Here is a 16,385-nt window from a genome sequence, read left to right on the forward strand (position 1 = left end):
CGGCCCTTATCTCCGGTTGCGATCGATTTCACCGCCCTTATTCCTCCATCTTCCTCCCCCCGTCTGTACAGCCAACGCGGCCGACTTTCTGCTTGCGTCGCTGACCGGCTTGCCCACCACCGAGGTAGAAAGAAGATAGCTGACTGCCGCTGATGGAGGCTTCGAGTTCAGCATGTCTTCTGCACTCCGGGTTCTCGATGCCTGCCGCGCGACGTGTCTTCCAGCAGGGTGATGAGGGTGGATGCCTCTCTTCGACGCCCGTTCTGTGGACGAAGCCGCCGTGGATATAAACTGCCGCAGGGTAAGAATCGGACTCGTCGCCACTGTTAAGTCTGTGTGTTCCAGTTGTATTAAGATTAATTACTGACACAGACTACAAGAATAAAGTTCAACAGGTCGTTACTAGTTGGAGGTCAGGACTATACTAAATACAATATCACTACACAGTACTTATATACCGGTGGTCACCACCGGTATTATGTATACAGCAGCCAGAGAAAGTAGTACATCTCTTAAGGTGGAACAGGCTTAAGTTCTCTTAAGGTGGAACAGGTTACATACACCACAGGTTTCTTGAGCAGTATGTAACTGAACCGACCAGGGGGCAAGCAACCTTAGATCTGGTCCTGTGTAACGAGACAGGATTAATTAAAAATGTCCTAGTAAAGGATCCCCTTGGAATGAGTGACCATAACATGGTTGAATTCCATATTCAATTAGAGGGTGAGAAGGTTGGATCTCAAACAAGCGTGCTAAGCTTGAATAAAGGAGACTATGAAGATATGAGAGCGGAATTGAGTAGAATGGATTGGGAAAATAGATTAAAGGGTAAGACGATACATGATCAGTGGTGCACATTTAAGGAGTTATTTTACAACTTCCAAAAAATATATATTGCACTGAGAAGAAAAGGGTGTAAAAGAAAAGACAGCCACCCGTGGCTAAGTAAAGAAATTAAGGATAGTATTCGACTAAAAACAAGGGCATATAAGGTAGCCAAATCTAGTGGGAGGATAGAGGATTGGGAAAACTTTAAAAGACAGCAAAAAATAACAAAAAGATTAATTAAGAAAGGGAAGATAGAGTATGAAAGTAAATTAGCAAAAAATATAAAAACAGATAGAGTTTTTATAGTTATATAAAAAGAAAAAGGGTGGCTAAAGTAAATGTTGGTCCCTTAGAGGATGAGACCGGGAAATTAATGGTGGGAAATATGGAGATGGCAAAAACACTGAATGAATATTTTGTATCAGTCTTTACAGTAGAGGACACTAAGAATATCCCAACACTGGACAAACAGGGGGCTATAGGGGGGGGAGGAGCTAAACACGATCAAAATCACTAAGGAAGTGGTACTCGGTAAAATAATGGGACTCAAGGCGGATAAATCACCTGGACCGGATGGCTTACATCCTAGGGTCTTGAGGGAAGTGGCGGTAGGGATTGTGGATGCATTGGTAATAATTTTCCAAAACTCCCTGGACTCAGCAAAGGTCCCGGCAGACTGGAAAACTGCTGATGTAACACCCTTATTTAAAAAGGGCAGTAGACAGAAGGCTGGAAACTATAGACCGGTTAGCCTAACATCTGTGGTAGGTAAAATTTTGGAATCCATTATTAAGGAGACAGTAACAGGACATTTGGATAATCATAATTTAATAGGACAAAGTCAGCATGGTTTTATGAAGGGGAAGTCATGTTTGACAAATTTGCTGGAGTTCTTTGAGGAAGTAACATATAGGGTGGATAAAGGGGAACCAGTGGACGTAGTGTATTTAGACTTCCAAAAGGCATTTGACAAGGTGCCACACAAAAGATTATTGCTTAAGATAAAAAATCATGGGATTGGGGGTAATATTCTGGCATGGATAGAGGATTGGCTATCTAACAGAAGGCAGAGAGTTGGGATAAATGGTTCATTCTTGGACGGGCAATCAGTAACTAGTGGTGTTCCACAGGGGTCAGTGCTGGGTCCCCAACTCTTTACAATCTATATTAACGATTTGGAGGAGGGGACCGAGTGTAACATATCAAAGTTTGCAGATGATACTAAGATGGGGGGGAAAGTAGTGAGTGAGGAGGACATAAAAAACCTGCAAGGGGACATAGACAGGCTAAGTAAGTGGGCAGAGATTTGGCAGATGGAATACAATACTGGAAAGTGTGAGGTTATGCACTTTGGCAGGAAAAATCGTAGAGCAAGTTATTATCTTAATGGCAAGAAACTGGAAAGTACTGAAGTACAAAGGGATCTGGGGGTCCTGGTGCACGAAACTCAAAAGGTTAGTATACAGGTGCAGCAAGTGATTAAGAAGGCCAGTGGAATGTTGGCTTTCATTGCTAGGGGGATAGAATATAAAAACAGGGAGGTATTGCTTCAGTTGTACAAGGTATTGGTGAGACCGCACCTGGAATACTGCATACAGTTTTGGTGTCCATACTTAAGAAAAGACATACTTGCTCTCGAGTCAGTACAAAGAAGGTTCACTCGGTTAATCCCGGGGATGAGGGAATGGACATATGAGGAGAGGTTGAGTAGATTGGGACTCTACTCATTGGAGTTCAGAAGAATGAAAGGCGATCTTATTGAAACATATAAGATTGTGAAGGGGTTGGATCGGGTGGATGCGGGGAGGATGTTCCCGATGATGGGTGAAACTAGAACTAGGGGGCATAGTCTTAGAATAAGGGGCTGCTCTTTCAAAACTGAGATGAGGAGGAACTACTTCACTCAGAGGGTGGTAGGTCCATGGAATATGCTGCCCCAAAAAGCTGTAGAAGCTACATCATTACATAAATTTAAAACAGAAATAGACAGTTTCCTAGAAGTAAAGGGAATTAAGGGTTACAGGGAGCGGGCAGGAATTTGGACATGAGTCTAGGTTCGGATCGGTCATGGCCCTGTGGGTAGCGGAGCGGGCCCAGGGGCCATGTAGCCTGATCCTGCTCCTATTTCGTGTGTCTAATTCTGTTAGATTCAGGAGATGTTTCTGTGATAGTAGATTGGCGGTCAGGATCAGATCAGCCATGATCTTATTGAATGGCGGAGCAGGCTCGAGGGGCCGATTGGCCTACTCCTGCTCCTATTTCTTATGTTCTTATGTTCTTATTGTGGTCACATTAACAGCCTTCATTGTGGTTGCATTGCCACAAAATATAGGATTAAGTTTCATCTCAAAGGACAGAAAGCAAAGAGTAGGAGTAAAGGGTCGCTATTCACAGTGGCAGAAGGTGGGTAGTGGCGTTCCACAAGGATCAGTGCTGGGACCACCACTGTTCAGAATTTACATTAACGATTTAGACTTTGTTATTAAAAACACAATTTCTAAATTTGCGCATGACACCAAATTGGGGGAGATAGTCAATACTGAGGAGGACTGCAACAAGTTACAGGAGGACATTTATAAACTTGCAGAATGGGCATATAATTGGCAAATGAAGTTCAACACAGATAAATGTGAGGTAATAACAGAAAATGCTGGAAACACTCAGCAGGTCAGGCAACATCAAGGAGAGAGAAACAGAGTCAACGTCTCGGGTCGAGGTTAAAAATCTCTCGTCTCTGACCTTTTCCAGTTCTGACGAAGGGTCCTCGAGTGGTGAGAATATGGAAATCGCTACCACAGGCAGTGGTTGAAGCGCATAGTATAGATGCATTTAAGGGGAGGTTAGACAAGCATATGAGGGAGATGGGAATAGAGGGTTATGCTGATAGAATTAGATGAGGAAAGACGGGAGGAGGCCTGTGTGGAGCATAAACACCGGCATGGACTGGTTGGGCCGAATGGCCTGTTTCTGTGCCGTATACCCTATGTAATCCTATGTAAAGTGTTATAAAGATGCCATTGTAATACCAGATACCTGGGCAGTGAGGCAATCTGACTGGTGAGACTGAAGGACCCATTCATTGGGAAGAGGGTGTAGTACTTTTTGTGCAGACCTTCTCCCCTCCTCCTCTCCTGTTGGGATGTGGTTCCACGCCATTTTGTCCCTAGGAACATTAGTAACTGGAGGAGGCCATTCGACCCCTCGGGCCTGTTCCGCCATTCAATTAGATCACGGCTGATCTGTACCTCCACTCCATTTACACGCCGTTGCTCCATATCCCTTCCTATCCTTACCGAGCAAAGATTTGTGGCCACTTTTCACATAGGCAGTGAGCCTTGGTGGGCTATTCAAGCACCACTTGCAAGTCTGACCCTGTCCTCACCAAACATCCACACACGTCCACTTTCCCGAAATGTAGTAAAATCCAGGACTGAAGGCCTGCCTGGTTTTTCTCCTCCACAACCCAGGAGCACTGAGACCAGTTGGAGCACCTCTAATGCCGGGCTGATTGCAACTGGCTGGACTCAAATCGGAGACCGTCAGTCAGTATGGCTCAGAAATAGGATATGTTACCAATCAAGTCATGTCCTTTCAACATTGGGCTCAGTTATATACTAGGTTAGCAACCAAGTCGTCAGCAGAGCGCTGAAGAACCTCATTTAATCTGTGTGCCTTTTAAAATTTCATATCAGTCAGTGTTTTCCTAATTAATATTTCACACACAACCATTTTTCAGCTGTGTGCTAATGTTCTCCTATATAAGTAGGAACCAAAAATAACCCCTGCTGCAGGAGAGCCTAACAAAACCTTTATAAATCAGTGGGTCGTCCTCAGCTGGAGTATTGCGTTCAGTTCTGAGCGTCACACTTTAGGAAGGATGTCAAGGCCTTGGAAAGGGCGCAGAAGAGATTGACTGGAATGGTACCAGGGGAAAGGGACCTCCATTGTGTGGAGAGACTAGAGAAGCTGGGATTGTTCTCCTTGGTGCAGAGAAGGTTAAGGGGAGATTCAATAGAGGTGTTCAAAATTATAAGGGGTTTTGATCGAGTAGATATGGGGAAACTGTTTCCACTGGTCGAAGGGTCATTAACCAGAGGACACAGATTTAAGGTAATTGACAAAAGAACAATAGGGAGATGAGGGGACATTTTTTTATGCAGCGAGTTGTTATGACCTGGAATGCGCTGCCTGAAGGGCGGTGGAAGCAGATTCAATAGTAACTTTCAAAAGGGAATTGGATAAATACTTGGTAAGAAAAAATTTGCAGGGCTGTGGGGAAAGAGCAGGAGGAGTGGGACTAATTGGATCGCTCTTTCAGAGAGCCGGCACAGGCACCATGGGCCGAATGGCCTTGTTCTGTGCTGTGTGATTCTATGATTCTCAGTCAGACCTGAAATGCGCTAACTCAGGTCCAGCATTCACCTTCACTGCTCACTCCTACCTTTAAATAAACATTTCCATTTGGAATACAAAAAGAGGGAAACTTTTTTTTTGTAATCAAAGCATTATGCAAATGCACGCAATTAAGAATCCCATTAATGCAGCTACATGATGAAGACTGTTATAATTCTAATTAACGTCGATCACTTAGTCTGATGATTTCACACAATTGAGTTAATTGTACGCTGAAAAAAAGGAAGAGCCTTGATTGCACTCCCCATTAGAGCAGGCAAACAGTTACCATTCCCAGTTGAAATATGTGGCTAAATGATATCAGTCATGGCAACAATGCTCTCAATTAGTTTCATGTAGCACCGGAGTTGTCAGTTGCCATTAGCGGAGTCGTAGCTCGATGCAGTATTTGTCTTTCTGACTATCCGAGCACGCTGACATATCACTCGCCTCATCTCCCAACTAAAGCCACCCGGAAGTAAAAAACTATACAAAAAGCCAAATACTGCGGGTGCTGGAAATCTGAAATAAAAACAGAAAACGCTGGAAAACGCTCAGCGGGTCAGGCAGCATCTGTGGAGAGAGAGAGAGAGAGAAACAGAGTCAACGTTTCAGCTCGATGACCTTTCGTCAGAACTGGAAAAAGTTAGAGATGTAACATTTTTCTAGTTCTGACGAAGGGTCAGAGACCTGAAACGTTAACTCTGTTTCTCTCTCTCCACAGATGCTGCCTGACCCGCTGAGCGTTTCCAGCATTTTCTGGTTTAATTGCAGCTCCAAAGTAGTTTGTTAAATAAAATATTTTTGTTTGCTCAATGGGGAGACCAGAACCAGGGGCCATAAATGTAAGATAGTCACTCGTAAATGCAACAGGGAATTCAGGAGAAACTTCTTCACCCAGAGAGTGGTTAGAATGTGGAACTCGCTACCACAGGGAGTAGATGAGGCGAATAGCACAGATGCAGTCAAGGGGAAGCTAGATAAACACATGAGGGGGAAAGGAATAGAAGGATATGTTAATGTGGTTAGATGAAGGAGGGTGGGAGGAGGCTCGTGTGGGGCATAAACACTGGAATAGACCTATTAGGCCGAATGGCCTGTTTCTGTGCCGTAAATACTATGTAATGTATTTTCTGTCATGAAAGTTAAGTAAAATTCAATACATAATGAAAGAGGTTGACCAAATGCTGACTTGCGGTAAAACCGGGAGGCTGTAAATCCCGGCACAGATCTCAACGGAGGGTGTGGATTTTCACTGTTTCTGCGCCAGTGTGAGGTAGTTCCTGCTTTGTATTTTAGAGTCAGATTGTCGATTATTTTTTAATTGTTCTTCAGTTAAGCTGTCCACGTGAACATCCGTGCAGGCCTGCATTATGCTGATGTCATTGGTCTATCCAGGAAGCCAGTTAGTGCTTTCAGAGTGCAAATAATGCACCAAGTTAGAGGAACAGTATAACTTTGATCTAAGCAATGACAGTGTGAGGGTCACATAGGGAATGGATTCCTTATAGAGGACCCCACAGGACAACCTGAAGGATCGAACCTTCCTCGCAAACAGTGGACAACCATCAACCGCCTCAGAACTGGTCATGGTAGATGCTGCCACCTTCTCCATAGATGGAAGATTAAAGTATCCCCATCATGCGACTGTGGAGCTCCTAATCAGACCCTGGAGCACATCATTGAGCACTGCCCTCAGAGGAAATTCGCAGGCAGCCTACAAGATATCCACGCTGTTACACTAGAAGCTTTAGCCTGGATAGCCAACTCAGACATTGACATTTGATTTGCTTTGCTACTACCATACGAAAGAAAAGAAAGATGATGCTTGGAAGGGAGAGACAGATCTGTAGGAAGAAACATGAAGGAGCACAAAATGCATACAAGAGGGAGAAGGGAATAGAAGAATAGAGGGGCAGGATGGTAAGAGGTAATTAGAGTGGGAGGAGACTCCTGTGGAGTATAAATACTGGCATAGACCTGTAACATTTGCATATCGAATTATCATTGGCCCGCAGGCATCTGTAAGGAATACCTATTATAGTCACGTGGTCACATGCTGAGTTGTCATTGGCCTGCAGACATCTGTAAGGACTGCTATTGTTTAGAAGACCCAGGGGGTCCTGACTCCATCTTGTCCACACGGTGCTGTATGTATGTTTGAGTTCACAGACCAGATGCTTCATAAAATAGTTTAAACTGTAATACTCCGTTGTCCTGCAATTTATTATTTTTGTACAAAGTGTGCAAAACAAGACATGGTGTCAGAACAGGGATTTGAAATGGACATCGTTGGAACTCCCTTACCTCGAATGAATTGGGAATCTTTGAACTTACCTAGAGAATGGAGCAAGTTCAAGCAACACGTGGAGTTGATGTTTTTGGGTCCACTGAAAAGCAAAGGGGAGGAAGAAAGATGCAGCTACCTACTCCTGTGGATCGAAGAAAAAGGGAGAGACATTTTTAACACATGGTCTCTCACCGCGGATGAAGCAAAGGTACTGAAAAGTTATTTTGACCGTTTTGAAGCATACGTGATGCCCAAGACAAATACGATATTCGCAAGGTACAAGTTTCAGGAGAAAGTACAAGGAGCTAGTAAGTCGTTTGAACAGTTCGTGACTGAGTTAAAACTGCTGGTAAAAGACTGTGTATATGCAGATAAAGATGAGATGGTCAGAGACCACATCGTGTTTGGAATACATTCAGCTAAAGTGAGAGAAAATCTTTTGAATGTTGGGTCTGGGCTAATGCTGGACAAAGCTATAGACATAGCTAGATCGCACGAGATAGCCCAAGCACAGTTGTAAACCATAACCGGCGCCACGAGCAGTTCGAGTGAACAGACAGTGCATGCAGTTAATAGATACACACCAAAGAACACTGACCAGAGAGCGTGTTTCAGAACAGAAAGAACAACGAGAGTTCTAAAAATGGGCGACACAGACATAAAACGCTTCAAAAACTGTGGATATTGTGGAAACAACTGGCATGGAGAAAAGGTGCAATGCCCCGCCAAAGGAAGGCAATGTACTAAATGTGGTAAATGGAACCACTTTGCTAAAGTTTGCAAGACTGTTTTCGGATAAGCAGTACACACAGTGAGTGACAGCCAAATGCCAGATAGAGAGACAAATGCAGAGGAACTGTTTATTGATTCTGTGTCACAGAAAAAACAGATTTCAGAGACTGAGCAAGCCTATGCCGATATTGAGATAGGAAAACCGGGCAAAGAGCTTAAGTTTAAACTAGACACTGGATCTCAGGTTAATGTAATTCCTCTGAGTGAGTATCACAGCTTGAAGGATGAGTGTGAGCTACAGCCCACCTCACGCAGACTGATCGGCTATGGAGGTGAGCAGCTCATTGTAAAAGGCACATGCGTGATGAGATGCAAGTACAAAGAAAGCGACACGATGCTGGACTTTTACATTATTGACACTCAAGCACCTCCAGTGCTAGGTCTAAAGGCATGTTTAGACATGGACCTCGTCAAGCTAGTGCTATCATTGACAGCACCAGTTGATAAGCAGACAGTCATGGAGGAGTTTGCTGACGTCTTCAAAGGAATCGGACTATTCCCAGGTGAATGCACTATTCACCTTGACCCAGCAGCAACCCCTGTGGTTTGCCCACCGAGAAGGATACCCCTTGCTCTGCGTAGTCACCTGAAGGAGGAGCTGCAGAGCATGGAGAATACAAAAATCATCGTCCGGGAAACAGAATTGACAGAGTGGGTCAACGCGTTAGTAGTGGTTGAGAAACCACATACAGGCAAGCTCAGAGTCTGTCTCGACCCCAGAGATTTGAACAAGGCTATCAAGCGCCCTCACTACCCTCTACCAACGCTAGATGACATCACATCCAAGCTAATGGGAGCATGTTACTTCAGTGTAATGGACACACGATCAGGATACTGGACTATCAAGCTCATGGAAGAGTCATCTAAGCTAACAACATTCAACACACCATTTGGACGCTACCGATTTCTGCGTTTACCATTTGGTCTTATCTCAGCTCAGGATGAATTCCAGCGGAAGATCGACGAAACCTATGAAGGCCTCGACGGAGTAGTCGCAATCGTAGACGACATCCTCATCTATGGCAGGAATAGAGAGGAACATGACAGGAACCTCCGTGCGATGCTACAAAGATCACGGGAGAAAGGTATCCGGCTCAACCCCGAGAACAGCATAATCGGATCCACCGAGATCCGTTATTTCGGGCATCGCCTCTCAACTGATGGCATTAAGCCGGATCCAGAGAAAATCTCCGCCATCAAGAAGATGGAGCCGCCGAAGAACCGCGCAGAGCTAGAGACAGTGCTAGGCATGGTTAACTACTTAGCCAAGTTTGCCCTGAGCCCCTCTGAAATCAATGCACCCATGCGTCAGTTGCTCAAACAATCCAATGAGTTCCTGTGGGACAAACAACATGACACAGCATTTCAGAAAATGAAAGACCTAATCACCAGAGAACCAGGACCAGTTCTTGCCTACTTCGACCCCAACAAAGAGCTCAGACTACAAGTGGACGCGTCAAAGTACGGACTAGGCGCAGTATTACTGCAAGAAGGAAAACCCATCGGCTACGCTTCCAGATCTCTCTCAGACAGTGAAATCAACTATGCTCAAATCGAGAAAGAGTTATATGCAATTCTGTTTGGATGTAAGCGTTTCCACCAGTACGTCTATGGCCGACAAGTCATTGTGGAATCCGACCACAAGCCCCTCGAGTCAATCATGAGGAAACCACTAGCCGCAGCCCCACCAAGGCTACAGAGAATTATCCTTCAGCTACAGAAGTATGACTTCACAATCATTCACCATCCAGGCAAAGACATTCCTGTCGCAGACACGCTCTCCAGAAATTCTCTTAGCTACCAGGACAGCAGCCTCAGTGAAGGCATGGATGTGCAGGTGCACATGGTGTACAACAGCTTACCTGTGAGTGACTCAAAACTGAAGGAGATCCGAGCAGGAACACAGAAAGATGCACAACTCACACTGCTGAGCAAAGTCATACATGAAGGATGGCCTGAGGAAAGGAGGAAATGCCCTCAGAGCATATCTGAATTCTGGAACCACAGAGATGAACTGTCACAAATCAACGGAATCATCTTCAAAGGGGAGAAAATCATCATTCCTACCAGTCTCAGAGAAGAGATGTTGACAAAAATTCATGCTGGACATATGGGCATGGAAAAATGCAAACAAAGAGCATGTGACATTATGTTTTGGCCCGGAATGTGCAAACACATTGAGGACATTGTCAGAAAATGTTCCATTTGTCTAGAACGCCGCCCATCAAATGTCAAAGAGCCCATGATACCTCATCGTATCCCAGACAGGCCCTGGCAGGTCGTCGGCTGCAAGCAAGTGCATGCAAAACGTGTACAGAGACAGCAACACCAAAAGAGATACTATGACAGGTCAGCTAGACTATTGCCGCCGCTGCACAATGGAGAATCCATCAGAATCCAGGAGCATGACTACTGGAAGCTAGCAGTCGTCATCCAGCCAGCTGACACGGAGCGATCGTATCACGTCCGCACTCCAGAAGGACAGGTGTACCGCTGCAATCGCAGGCACCTCCTGAACACCAAGGAACAACACTGTCATTCCGACAAGAGGTCAAGCCTAGAGTGATCCTTGACTTGTGAACTGTCAAAGGGTGTAGGCGGATCGCTGCCCTAAAAAAAAAACTGTACATCGTTATTGAAATGTTGAGATGTTTTCAGTGCTAGTTAAATGTTGGGTTTACTTATATGTTGATGCTACTGAGATCATTATGTAGAAGAAAGGTTCAAAAGTAATGCATAACATTTTCTTTTAAAAGAAAGGGGATGTAACATTTGCATATCGAATTATCATTGGCCCGCAGGCATCTGTAAGGAATACCTATTATAGTCACATGTGATCACATGCTGAGTTGTCATAGGCCTGCAGGCATCTGTAAGGACTGCTATTGTTTCGAAGACCCAGGGGGTCCTGACTCCATCTTGTCCACACGGTGCTGTATGTATGTTTGAGTTCACAGACCTGATGCTTCATAAAATAGTTTAAACTGTAATACTCCGTTGTCCTGCAATTTATTATTTTTGTACAAAGTGTGCAAAACAAGACAAGACCCATTGGGGTGAAAGTCCTTTAATGTGCTGTAGATTCTATGTACAGGAAACTCTTTGGTATCCGGCACCGATGGGACCGGCGTGTTGCCGGTTGATCAAAAATTCCGGATGATGGAGAGGGTTATCTACCGAGGCTATTTTTAACAAAGAAAAATTTAAAAATCAAGAAATGTGCAGTATACAGTAATTGGGTACTCACCTACAGAATGTTGTGTTAAATGGATGGTGGAAGATGCTGGATTAAGTACAGTACTGCCAGTTGAGGGTAATGCAATGCAATGACTACCAGCAGCGTGGGAGACACACAGTACCCCTGTAAAATGGCGGATCAGAAGAGACTACCGGCAGCGCGGGAGAGTCAGACTCCTGTTACAGGGGTATTGAGGTGTTCTGACTTCCGACAGCGCCAAGAAACCGAGTAGTGGCAGTTTGGAGAACTACCCCCACTGACTAACTCGGCCACCGCGGGAGACTCGGACTCGGACTCGGCAACATTGCTGGTTATTGAGATGTTGTTTTCGGAGCGAGAATTTTGCCGGTTAATAGAGAATTATTTAGGTGCCGTTTAAACGAGAGTTTCCTGTAACTCCGCAAACAATGGCAGGCAGGGAAAGGGATGACACAACTGGGAGAAGCAACAATGGTAGATGAGAGAATAAAGAAGGGCAGGAGAATAAGAGACCAAAAGAACGAAGAGGAATTTGAAAACTGAAGAAAGGAGACGAGAGAAGAACAACATATAGAAAGAGAAAGGAAGAAAACACATCAGTGTGAGGAATGCATTATATCTGCTTGTTCCTCACACTGAAGTGAACATCTCATCATTCTGAAACTGACTGTTGAGGAATATGGAGCTCAGAAAGTAGTGCTGGGTTAGGAAACAACAGCTTCAAATGAACCACTGATATCCAGTACACGCACATGACCTAAGAGGCAAATGAAGTGACAATTTGGTTTCCCGTTCTGCTAAATGGACGAGTGGCAATGCAGGCAAAATTTAATCTGGTTAAGAAAAAAATGAGCAATGCACGTACTCCGTGAATGGTGTAAGAACAGCTAAGGATGACGTTGGAAGAGACCGAGTGCTCTTAGTAAACTTGGAGCTCAACATGTTCAACTCCACTATAGAGCACAAAGTAAGTACAATGCTGCATCGTACAGCCAAAACAGTAGACAAGTCAGTGGATGTCATGCTCAAACGATAATGGTGCTGCAGTATGATCACATCAGTTCATAAAGAGACTCATCTCTCACATCAGAGGACTGAGTTACATAGATACATAGAAGATAGGAGCAGGAGTAGGCCATTCGGCCCTTCGTGCCTGCTCCGCCATTCGATGAGATCATGGCTGATCCTTTAATTCAGTATCCCGTCCCCGCCTTCTCTCCGTAACCCTTAACCCCTTTTGCCCGTAGAAATATATCTAATTCCCTCTTAAATATATTTAATGAGCTGGCGTACACTGCCCTCTGTGGCAATGAGTTCCACAGGTTCACCACTCTCTGAGTGAAGAAATTCCCCCTCATCTCTGTCCTAAATGGTTTAGCCCTTATCCTTAAATTATGTCCTCTAGTTCTGTTCTCACCCGCCAAGGGAAACATTCCTTCTGCATCCAGTCTGTCTAGACCTGTCAGAATTTTATACACTTCTATGAGGTCCCCTCTCAATCTTCTAAACTCCAGTGTGTACATCCCTAAACTACATAGTCTCTCCTCATAGGTCATTCCCGCCATTCCTGGTATCAGCCTGGTGAATCGCCGCTGCACCCCCTCCATGGCAAGAACATCCTTCCTCAGATGAGGCGACCAAAACTGTACACAGTACTCGAGGTGTGGTCTCACCAGTGCCCTGTACAGCTGCAGCAAGGTATCCCTGTTCCTGTATTCTAACCCTTTTGCTATGAAGGCCAGCATACCGTTTGCCTTCTTGACCGCCTGTTGCACCTGCATGCTCGCCTTCAGTGACTGGTGTACAAGAACACCCAGGTCTCTCTGTACTTCCCCCTCTCCCAATCTATTGCCATTTAAATAATAATTTGCCCTCCCGTTCCTGCACCCAAGGTGGATAACTTCGCACTTGTCCACATTATAGTGCATCTGCCATTTATCCGCCCAATCGCCCAGTCTGTCCAAATCGCTCTGGAGCTTCCTGGTCTCTTCCTCTGAGCCCACCCCCCCTCCTAGTTTAGTGTCGTCTGCAAATTTGGAAATGCTGCATCCGACTCCCTGATCCAGGTCATTAATGTAAATTGTGAACAGCTGGGGGCCCAGGACAGATCCCTGTGGTACCCCACTTGTTACTGCCTGCCATTCAGAAAATGAGCCGTTTATTCCAACTCTCTGTTTTCTATCTGACAGCCAGTTCCCTATCCACGCCAAAACTTTCCCCTTTATCCCATGAGCCTCAATTTTCCATGCTAATCTTTTATGTGGGACCTTATCGAAGGCCTTTTGGAAGTCCAGGTACACCACATCTACTGGCTCTCCCCCATCTATTCTACCAGTTACTCCCTCAAAAAATTCCAATAGATTAGTCAAGCACGATTTACCCTTTGTAAATCCATGTTGACTCTGTCCTATCCTGTCCCCATTTGCTAAGTGCTCCGCTATTTCATCCTTAATGATGGACTCCAGCATTTTGCCCACAACTGATGTAAGGCTTACAGGTCTGTAATTACCTGCTTTTTCCCTACCCCCCTTTTTGAATAGTGGGGTAACGTTAGCTACCCTCCAATCCATCGGCACTGTTCCCGAGTCTAATGAATTCTGAAAAATCATCCTTAGTGCATCCGCTATCTCTAGGGCCACCTCCTTCAGTACCCTAGGATGCATGTTATCAGGCCCTGGGGATTTGTCCACCTTCAATCCCTTTAGCTTCCTTAACACCATATCCTTAGAGATATTGATTTGCGTCAGTTCCTCCTTTGCCAATGTCCCTATTTTTCCCGATATCCCAGGGAGGTTTTTTGTGTCTTCCTTCGTAAAGACTGACCCAAAGTATGCATTTAGTTGATCTGCCATTTCCTTATTTCCCATTATATATTCCCCCGTATCTGACTGCAATGGACCAACTTTGGTTTTCACCAGTCTTTTCCTTTTGATATATTTATAAAAGCTTTTGGAGTTAGTTTTTATATTTTCCGCCAGCTTGTTTTCGTAAGCTATTTTGCCCCTCTTGATTATGCCCTTTGCCCTCCTTTGCTCTATCTTAAACTGTTCCCAATCTTCCGCTCTGGCGCTTTTTTTGGCTATTTTATACGCCCTATCTTTGGATTTTATGCTGTCTCTAATTTCCCCTGTTATCCACGGTTGAGTCACCTTTTTAGATTTCCTTTTATGCCAGATTGGTATAAACAATTTTTGCAATTTTGTCATTCTATCTTTAAATGTTTGCCATTGTTTATCTACCTCCAGTCCTCCCAGGAACGTTGTCCAATCAGACCTACTCAGTTCCCGTCTCATGGCATCATAATTCCCCTTGTTTAAATTCAGGACCTTAGTCTCTGAGTCAATTTCTTCGCTCTCCATTTCGAGTGAGAAATCGATCATGTTATGATCGCTCTGACCCAAGGGTCCCCGTACAACAAGATTACTGATTAGTCCCTTCTCATTGCACAGTACCCAGTCCAATATAGCCTGTTCCCGAGGTAAGACTGAAGAAATTTGGGTGTTTTCAACCATGAAAGCTGATAACCAAGATATGGCCTTATAAAGGTACACAAGGCAGTAAATGGTCTTGTAAAAGAAGATCTGGAAGATGACTTCAAATTAAACTGCGAGTAGGAAAAGACGAAATAGGTTCAAAGAAGTAAAAGAAACACATTTTGGATGGGTGCTTTTCCTACACAAAGAGTGACCAACAGAGAGAATGGATATTGGGTAGAATAAAAGAGACAAAAACTCTGGAACCATTAAAGAAAAAAATTGATGCCATGAACATCAATGATTTGTCTGAGGATTTTTAGTTACTGCATGGTGAGCTAAGATGGTTTGAATGGTCATCCCATCCTTATTCATCTTGTGATCATTGAAACGAAAAGTACCTTTACTTCATTGAAGTGCATTCATGGCAATTATACAGTCTCCTGCTGTCAGCTGTACTAGGAAAATAAATTGCCTAGCTTACCTTGTTTTGGCAGCATAAGGTCAGAAATGGGCATGTTCGCTGATGATTGCACAGTGTTCCGTTCCATTCCTAACTCCTCAGCTAATGAAACAGTCCGTGCCCGCATGCAGCAAGACCTGGACGGCATTCAGGCTTGGGTTGATAAGAGGCAAGTAACATTTGTGCCACACAAGTGCCTGGCAATGACTGCCTCCAACAAGAGAGAGTCTAACCACTGCTCCTTGACATTCAACGGGATTACCATCACCGAATCCCCCACCATCAACATCCTGGGGATCACCATTGAGCAGAAACTTAACTGGACCAGCCACTTAAATACTGTGGCTGCAAGAGCAGGCCAGAGGCTGGGTATTCTACAATGAGTGTCTCACCTCCTGACTCCCCAAAGCCTTTCCACCATCTACAAGGCACAAGTCAGGAGTGTGATGGAATACTCTCCACTTGCCTGGATGAGTGCAGCACCAACAACACTCAAGAAGCTCGACACCATCCAGGACAAAGCAGCCCGCTTTATTGGCACCCCATCCACTACCTTAAACATTCACTCCCTCCACCACCGGCGCACTGTGGCTGCAATGTGTACCATCTTCAAGATGCACTGCAGCAACTCACCAAGGCTTCTTCGACATCGCCTCCCAAACCCGCGACCTCTTCCACCTAGAAAGATAAGGGCAGCAGGCGCTTGGGAACACCACCACCTCCAAGTTCCCGTCCAAGTAACACACCATCCAGACTTGGAAATATATCACCATTCCTTCATCATCACTGGGTCAAAATCCTGGAGCTCTCTCCCTAACAGCACTGTGGGAGTACCTTCACCACACGGACTGCAGAAGTTCAAGAACACGGCTCACCACCATCTTCTCAAGGGCAACTAGGGATGGGCAATAAATGCTGGCCTTGCCAGGG

The 16,385-nt window shown here is 44.8% G+C and overlaps 1 protein-coding gene across 1 annotated transcript in view; it reads left to right on the forward strand.

Annotated features, from left to right (window-relative positions):
• LOC147113360 (VPS10 domain-containing receptor SorCS1-like) overlaps positions 1-16,385 on the forward strand; it is a 1,462,440-nt gene that overhangs the window by 1,093,486 nt on the left and 352,569 nt on the right. The gene's annotated exons all lie outside the window — the stretch shown is intronic.

Source organism: Somniosus microcephalus, chromosome 8, assembly GCF_052327205.1.
Source record: "Somniosus microcephalus isolate GS21.2 chromosome 8, FLI_Smic_1.0, whole genome shotgun sequence".
Classification (NCBI taxonomy): domain Eukaryota; kingdom Metazoa; phylum Chordata; class Chondrichthyes; order Squaliformes; family Somniosidae; genus Somniosus; species Somniosus microcephalus.